Consider the following 9,881-nt stretch of genomic DNA (forward strand, 5'->3'; position numbering starts at 1 on the left):
GTAAAATTAAATCGATTTTCGCATTTCTCGTCAAAAATATTGTTCGTATTTTCAAAGCTGCATATTTTCTAAAATAATGGATCGATTTTCAAAAAGTAAGAATCGATGTATAGAGAATTAAAAGCCCTTTCTAATGACCCCCCACTTGACCCCCATTCCCATTTAAAAAAATTTGGGGGATGGCACCCCCACTTAGGGGGTTGAAGATTTTGCTATGCTTTTTGCGCCAAAAGTTGTCCCCCTCAGAAGCAAACTCTACCTGTTTTTGGATTTTGCCGAAAACTTCATGCCTACCCTGTAATGCCTTGCGGTACGTTTTCGATGGGCTGCCCTGTATTTTGAGAATTACAATACCTAATTTTTTTTTATTTTCTTATGTAGAAATAACTGTCTCAATGCGAGAGAACAGCGACTTTTGACGTTAAATTTTTTGGGTATTTTTTAAGAACCTCTGCAGATTTATGTGGAGTCACAGCAAGTAGGATGGCGAGAATTATTATTATTATTATTCTTATTATTGCACTTCTTATTGCACTTATCTTCCAAGCTAAAAAGTTAAAAAGCACAGTATGTTATGCTAAATAATACGTAAATTAAATATAGACACATACAGAAAACTTTCTCGCGCAAATAAGCGACTGTCACAAAATGTCACTACATGTTATTTCTTCTTCTTCTAAATTCTGTCACTTTACCATTGTAATAAATTCGTAACAACACTCTAATGGTTGTTGTAAAACAGTTGAATTGTGTAACTACAAGTTAAATCTTGGGTCTAATGTTTTTCAGAACACCCTGTATATATTGTTGAAATCAGGAAGAAGCAGGGGTTCCGATCGAATAATATACAGTGTGTTCCATTTAAGAAAACATAAGTTTGGTTCGCATCTTTGGAATGCCCTGTATAATTTATATTTTCATAAACTCATTAAACTCATAGAAAAATTTCTTATAACTTTTATTTTAACTATTTTTGTTTAATTCAAAAAATAAGAAAGCTAAGTGGTGTTACATGAATATCCCGCTTCTGATTGATGTAGAATTATCCTAGTTCTGACTATAATAATAAACGTGTTCAACTTCAACTTATGAGCTATTGCCTATTTTTCTCAATGATGTTATTAGAATACAATTGACAAGTAATTTTTCTAATTCGCACGTTGTTAGTCTCGTGGATGCAAATACATAACGTACGCTTATGTTCCAGAGGCACCGAAACAAATGTTTTCAAGAAAGGTATAGATAGCCTGTCTCATACTGGCATTCCTCAGGTATGGTTCAATGATGTATAATCAATATTTTTTACGAAACCTCAACCCTAGAGCGCTTGGTGTATCAACACTATCCTCAACATCTCTCACGACACGGCGATCGCGACTCGAGGATGACGGGTACACTGAGAAAACAATTTCATTCGAACAAGTTCACAGGTCATTGAAAATGGTACATCGGAAGTTATAAATATTAATACAATGAAGTGTTAGTAAATATTTTATTTAAATTTTGAGCAAGAGTTAGTTTTGAAATAAATTTTTTTATCCTGTAGCCACTTTCTATCATGTTTTCCATCATTTATCTTGAAAACGGTTCGCGTTAGAGCTTTTGATGATTAGTACCTTTTTTGTGTAGAAAACATTGGCAGTTTAAAATAGACTTTCAAAATGCCAATTTTCCCAGAGTGGTAAAAATTAGGGGCAAAAGAATCGATCACGCAATTAAAAAATCTCCGCCACCATCATATGAATAATAATTGAATTAGAGCTCAAAGGTAGCTAATGCTAATGATAATACATGTGTAAAATTTGAGTTCATTATCTCAAACGGTTCCTGAGATATAGTCAAATAACTGGAAAAAAAAAATTTTTTTTGACACCCTATATTTCGAAAACAGTGCGTTTGCGACTCATGTTTATTAAGACTGTCTGTCTGTCTGCTCGCGATAAACTCAAAAACTACTGCACCACTTTTCATGCTGTTTTCACCAATGGATAGAGTGGTTCTCGAGGAAGGATTTAGTATATAATTTGTTAAGTTTTTGTATACATTAACGATATTTGTTGGAGGTGTCGGAAAAAAATAAGCCGTCTGGGAGCTTTCAACGAAAACGCTGCCTAAACCCTTTGAGATATAACAAAATAATGTATGGTGGAATTGTGTATCTTATATAGGTCTACAGAAAAGTTCGCGATGACATATGTTTATCTCTTAAGGCTAACATACTATATCCATTTTAATACTTTAAAAAATGGGCAATTATAAAGCGGTAATTGGAAAGCTATTTACACAAATACGGTATTAATCCTTATCATTTTAAATAAGTTAGAGGCATGCACATTATTTTACTCTTTTACACCATATAATTTAAATGAATATCTTAGGAGTAAACGCAAAAAAATTATAGACGCGAGAATAAAATTCAAGCGCCTCGCTTGATGCGATCGCCGACCCTCCCCCCGCACCGTCTTGCCTACTGCTTAGCTAATAAGCCGAACGATAACGCGCGCGTGATCCTTTAATAAACTGACTTGGAGCGAATGGAGGTGACGACTGATGACTGTGTTTTCTTTCTGGGTGTTGTTGGAAAGTTATAATTGCGTTCGATATTTTAAGGACACATTTTTGTTTCGTATTTGTTGTAGGTAGTCGGAACATACATAGATACTTGCAAACTTGCAAACATACTTTTATTTCATTGAGTAATGAGTAACCTAACCTTGCTAATTAATTAAAATTGATAGTCCTGAACATAGGTACTTTAATTTAATTCGTTTTGTTTTCACATTGTTGGTAGTTACCTATTGTTTTAAATTTGAAGGTTTTGCATTTTTAGTTTTGAGTTCGTTTGTTGTCTTTAGGTATATAGATATATCGTGAATTATTTTAAAATTAATATTAGGGTCGCATTAGATGAAAGATGATTGATTTTTTGTTTGTTACGATTTAACTCAAAAACCACTCATCCAATTTTACCGAAAGCTACATCCCCTCGGAGTAACATAGGCTATTTTATATTTGCCCGTGCGAAGCCGGGGCGGGTTGCTAGTTAAGCATAAAGAGGTACGAAAAAATGATAAAATTTGTATTTTATGGTATTCTATGCATGCAGTTATGTTAATATTCTTTAATTAATCGAACTTTTGTACAAGTTGAAAATTTTAATCATTTCTTTCTCGGAAATGGTTGTGTTTAGGATTTTAATGTATTCTATCGTCTGTTAAAATTAAGGCAGTCAAACTTCTAACACCCTGTATAATCATTAGTTACTTTTAGTTCCACGATGTTTTAATGGTGTACCTTCTGTCAAACTGACAGATCAGACGTACCCGAACAATTTTTGCAACACAAACACGCCGTTCTCTGCGTGTACGCCCACCTTTCGAATGTCAATTAATAACAGTCGGCCGGTCCGCTGGCCGTGTTTGTACAGATAAATACCGGCCGGAGGCACGATTTGTCATCCATTGGATTAATTCCACTGTCATCGGGGAATCTCCGGGCGATATTTGTCATTAATTCGAAAACGCATCGATTTATCCCGATCCGTGCGGCTCGCACAACAGTTTTATGGACGGCGTCGGCCACCTACGTGGCCAGGTACTGTAATAATGCCATTAGAGGGCCCGAGATTACAGAGCGATGCCGCACAATCGAGAGTGCCTTGCTACCATTCGCGCCTCCGTTGTCAGGGCCGGACGCCGACCGATGTTTTTTTCTGGTGGGCGCCCCGCCGGCTTACTGAGCGCTTCCAAAATATGGGTCAGGCGCCACTTTCGATTAATTGTTGCATAAAATGAACAGTGCTACTCAATATAAGTCGTCAGTATTACCAAACTAGCAGAGAGCGACCTGCTAACATATTTTACAGGTACTATCAAAGCAAGACCTGTGCCGTCTTTTGTAACTCTTGATGTTGCGGGAACTCACTACTCTGCGGACTGATGACCTGATTACATTACCTAGTTTCACAAAATTATAAGCAAATCATTGCTGGACTAGGGCCAACTCTTGAAGTGGTGTAGTGGGCGATATTCGATTGCGTAAATTTTATATCGGGTGCCCCAAAATTTATCCAAGATTTGGACTGGACCCATTAGTGATTTTGGTGCGGATTTTATTTATTTATTTAATAATTACAATATCCAACGGGACAAAGTCCCAATTACTGGATAAGGTAAAACAGTAAATCTTAACTAAATTTAAAAAGAAAAAATACAAATTAACATTAAATATAAAAATACAAGTACTATACAAAATAGAGCAATCAAAATATAAAATATATAATCCAGACAAAAGTACTACACAAATATATCCAGACAAAAGAAAGAAGAAGTGTAAACTATAACAGACAAATAAAACAAATAAACTAACATATACATGATAATTATTACATTTGCTAGACAAATAGTTTTTTATCTTATTCATAGAATGAAAAAATATATCGAGTCGATCGTCATACTTTTGATAATTTTAAATCATTTGATATAAGGGAGATTAGTAAATTAGTACGAGGTGTGGGTAATTGTAAAGCAGAGTGAAATCTAGAATTAAGTCTAGGAACATGATATAAAATCCTTGAACCTAATGAGTCTGCATTTAAAGTGTTATTTATAATTTTAAAAAGGAATATAATGAAAAACATAAATCTCCTACGAGAGAGACTATTAAAAATAAAACAAGAAAGCAATACTTCTTGAGGTGTACCACGAGGAGGATAAAATCCATAACTAATAAAATGAAATCTTTAAAAATCTCCGGTATATTTTCTCTAATTGAATATTATAAACATTATGAATGGTACTCCAAACAATCGATGCATATTCAAGTTTGCAACGCACCAATGCTGCATACAATATATTTAGAACCTTTACGTTCTGAAAGTCCTTAGAGTTACGCAAAATAAAGCCAAAATTCTTATAAGCAGATTTGATTACTAAACTAATGTGCTTATCAAATGATAATTTAGTACCTACCTATCAAATGTAACACCAATGTCAGTAAATTGCGAAACTCTATTTAAAAAAGATAAATCAATGTAGATTAGTTTTGCGTCAAATGTAAGACATAATTTTACATTTGATTACATTCAGAGGTAAATTATTACATTAACACCAACTGTGTAATCTGTCAAGATTTTCTTGTAATTTACTACAATCAGTAGAAGATTCAAATTCCAAGAACAACTTCAGGTCGTCCGCACAGAGTAAATAGTTGACATCGAGGCATTCAGTTGTCATTAATAAAAATAATAAATAACAGTGGTCCCAGGGTTGGCCCTTGCGGAACTCCTGAAGATTGATGGAATTTACATAATCGAAAGCCACGATATTGCACAAATTGGTACCTATTGCTAAAATAAGATTTAAACAGAGATAACACAGTACGGGAGATACCATATGACTCCAATTTCAATGTTAATAAATTATGATTAAGCCGATGTAAGCATTGGAAAAATCGGTATACACAACATCAACCTGACTTCCAAAGATTCAGCAATAAATTGGGTTTCCTCAACTAGATTCGAGGTAGTTGCACGACCACTCATAAATCCATGTTGGTACAGAGATATTGATTTTTCAATATGAAAATAAAGTCGATTCTGTAAAATTATTTCTAGGATTTTTGAAAACTTACTTATACTATGGATTGGTAGTTCTGTCGTTCCTAGTACCTTTTTTATAAACGGGGCATATTCGCGACTCTTTCCATACTTGTGGATTTTTATATGTAATTATAGAATTCAATATGGTTTTAAAGGTTTTGCGAAAATTGTTTTACAGTCTTTTATTAAACATGCAGGAATTAAATCAGATCCCATTGTAAAATTACCCTTCATTCTCTTAATTGCCAGTATTATGTCATTTTCGGTAACCCCAAAAATACAAAGAGTATGTTAGAGACTGTGATTAGGTAAAAATAATTCAGAAAAATAATTGGCAGAAGCAGTAACAATATCAGAAGGATTATTTCCTATTATTACTATTATAATTTATACAGGATGAAATAGAGGTAGAATTAATCTTGAATTAATATGGGACAAAAATCTTTTAGGATTTGAGGACATTGATTATTGAATTTTGATAATTTTTAAAGGTAAGATTTAACTTCAGTTCTTATTTCTCTAAAACCGTTGTAATTATCAATGTTATCTGTAGATTTATTTACGCCAAAGTTTATTTTTTAATTTTGCTCTGGAAGCATCATCAGGCTTCCTTTTCGAAAATGCGGCTTGTCAGACTATAACAGTTAATGGCGTTCGCTATCGCGACATGATAATCCAGTTTTTTATGCCTAAATTGCAAGATATAGATGCAGACAACATGTGGTTGCAACAAGACGGTGCCACATGCCATACAGCTCGAGAAAGAATTCAAATACTGCGTGAGTAATTTTCTAGTCGTGTAATTTCCCGTTTTAGTGATCAACAGTGTCCGCCAAGAACATGCGATTTAACGACGGTGACCTTCTTTTTAGGTTTTTTTTTGAAGTCCGAGGTTTATGCCAGGAAGCCCACGATCACCCACGTCTTGATGGAGGAAATTGAGCGCTTATCAACGAAATTCAGCAGCATTTATACAAAACGGTATGGAATATTTACAAAAGATAGCGTACGAGCTAGCAAAGTTCTGGAAACGATATTTCTATTAGACGAGGGAGAAATGTTACAAAATCATATTTGAAGAGATAACACAGACCAACAAAATTTAACTATTTTTGGAGGCAGAAATTTGAATATATATTTCCGAAGGATTTAGGTGCGCTGAATCCGAATCCGGCAGCAGAATTGCTTCAAGTTTTTGAGATATCCTAACCTAAAAGTGCAAAAAACAGTGTTTCTCGTCATATTTGAGGTTATGTAGAAATGCCATCTATTGTTTTTCAAAAAACTAATACATTGAATCTAAAAGTACAAGGCTCCCTCCTTCGAATGCCGTTAAGTTTGCTCAAATATCTTTTTTTTTTCGTTGAGATATCACATGTTGAAATTTTTAAGTCTCTTATTTTCTTAATATGCGAAAATCTTCTAAGGATCCCTTAGACATCAAGCAATCGATTGCAATTTAGAAACCTCATACCCATACGGTTTGTGGGTTTGGAGTTGGTGGGCTTGGGGTTTATAAGCTTGGAGTTTGTAGGTTCGGGTATTGTGGGATTGGGGTTCGTGAGTTGTGGATTTGGGATTTGTGCGCTTGTGGATTTGGAGTTTGTGAGTTTGAGTTCGTATGCATTGAAGTATGAAGTTTCTGAACTGCAATCAACTGTTTGACGTCTAAGGGATCCTTAGTAGATTTTCACATATTAAGAAACTGATAAACTTAGAAATTTCAACATGTGATATCTCAACGAAAAAAAAAAGATATTTGAGCAAACTCAACGACACTCAAGAGGGAGTCTTGTACTTTTAAATTATATGTATATTTTTTTAAAAAGAATAGTTGGCATTACTACATAACCTCNTTTGTATTTTATGGTATTCTATGCATGCAGTTATGTTAATATTCTTTAATTAATCGAACTTTTGTACAAGTTGAAAATTTTAATCATTTCTTTCTCGGAAATGGTTGTGTTTAGGATTTTAATGTATTCTATCGTCTGTTAAAATTAAGGCAGTCAAACTTCTAACACCCTCTATAATCATTAGTTACTTTTAGTTCCACGATGTTTTAATGGTGTACCTTCTGTCAAACTGACAGATCAGACGTACCCGAACAATTTTTGCAACACAAACACGCCGTTCTCTGCGTGTACGCCCACCTTTCGAATGTCAATTAATAACAGTCGGCCGGTCCGCTGGCCGTGTTTGTACAGATAAATACCGGCCGGAGGCACGATTTGTCATCCATTGGATTAATTCCACTGTCATCGGGGAATCTCCGGGCGATATTTGTCATTAATTCGAAAACGCATCGATTTATCCCGATCCGTGCGGCTCGCACAACAGTTTTATGGACGGCGTCGGCCACCTACGTGGCCAGGTACTGTAATAATGCCATTAGAGGGCCCGAGATTACAGAGCGATGCCGCACAATCGAGAGTGCCTTGCTACCATTCGCGCCTCCGTTGTCAGGGCCGGACGCCGACCGATGTTTTTTTCTGGTGGGCGCCCCGCCGGCTTACTGAGCGCTTCCAAAATATGGGTCAGGCGCCACTTTCGATTAATTGTTGCATAAAATGAACAGTGCTACTCAATATAAGTCGTCAGTATTACCAAACTAGCAGAGAGCGACCTGCTAACATATTTTACAGGTACTATCAAAGCAAGACCTGTGCCGTCTTTTGTAACTCTTGATGTTGCGGGAACTCACTACTCTGCGGACTGATGACCTGATTACATTACCTAGTTTCACAAAATTATAAGTAAATTGCTGGAATACGGCCGACTCTTGATGTGGTATAGTGAGCGATATTCGATTGCGTAAATTTTATATCGGGTGTCCCAAAATTCATCCAAGATTTGGACTGGACCCATTAGTGATTTTGGTGCGGATTTTATTTATTTATTTAATAATTACAATATCCAACGGGACAAAGTCCCAATTACTGGATAAGGTAAAACAGTAAATCTTAACTAAATTTAAAAAGAAAAAATACAAATTAACATTAAATATAAAAATACAAGTACTATACAAAATAGAGCAATCAAAATATAAAATATATAATCCAGACAAAAGTACTACACAAATATATCCAGACAAAAGAAAGAAGAAGTGTAAACTATAACAGACAAATAAAACAAATAAACTAACATATACATGATAATTATTACATTTGCTAGACAAATAGTTTTTTATCTTATTCATAGAATGAAAAAATATATCGAGTCGATCGTCATACTTTTGATAATTTTAAATCATTTGATATAAGGGAGATTAGTAAATTAGTACGAGGTGTGGGTAATTGTAAAGCAGAGTGAAATCTAGAATTAAGTCTAGGAACATGATATAAAATCCTTGAACCTAATGAGTCTGCATTTAAAGTGTTATTTATAATTTTAAAAAGGAATATAATGAAAAACATAAATCTCCTACGAGAGAGACTATTAAAAATAAAACAAGAAAGCAATACTTCTTGAGGTGTACCACGAGGAGGATAAAATCCATAACTAATAAAATGAAATCTTTAAAAATCTCCGGTATATTTTCTCTAATTGAATATTATAAACATTATGAATGGTACTCCAAACAATCGATGCATATTCAAGTTTGCAACGCACCAATGCTGCATACAATATATTTAGAACCTTTACGTTCTGAAAGTCCTTAGAGTTACGCAAAATAAAGCCAAAATTCTTATAAGCAGATTTGATTACTAAACTAATGTGCTTATCAAATGATAATTTAGTACCTACCTATCAAATGTAACACCAATGTCAGTAAATTGCGAAACTCTATTTAAAAAAGATAAATCAATGTAGATTAGTTTTGCGTCAAATGTAAGACATAATTTTACATTTGATTACATTCAGAGGTAAATTATTACATTAACACCAACTGTGTAATCTGTCAAGATTTTCTTGTAATTTACTACAATCAGTAGAAGATTCAAATTCCAAGAACAACTTCAGGTCGTCCGCACAGAGTAAATAGTTGACATCGAGGCATTCAGTTGTCATTAATAAAAATAATAAATAACAGTGGTCCCAGGGTTGGCCCTTGCGGAACTCCTGAAGATTGATGGAATTTACATAATCGAAAGCCACGATATTGCACAAATTGGTACCTATTGCTAAAATAAGATTTAAACAGAGATAACACAGTACGGGAGATACCATATGACTCCAATTTCAATGTTAATAAATTATGATTAAGCCGATGTAAGCATTGGAAAAATCGGTATACACAACATCAACCTGACTTCCAAAGATTCAGCAATAAATTGGGTTT

The sequence above is a fragment of the Anoplophora glabripennis genome, unplaced genomic scaffold (assembly GCF_000390285.2).
Source record: "Anoplophora glabripennis isolate ALB-LARVAE unplaced genomic scaffold, Agla_2.0 scaffold159, whole genome shotgun sequence".
Taxonomy (NCBI): domain Eukaryota; kingdom Metazoa; phylum Arthropoda; class Insecta; order Coleoptera; family Cerambycidae; genus Anoplophora; species Anoplophora glabripennis.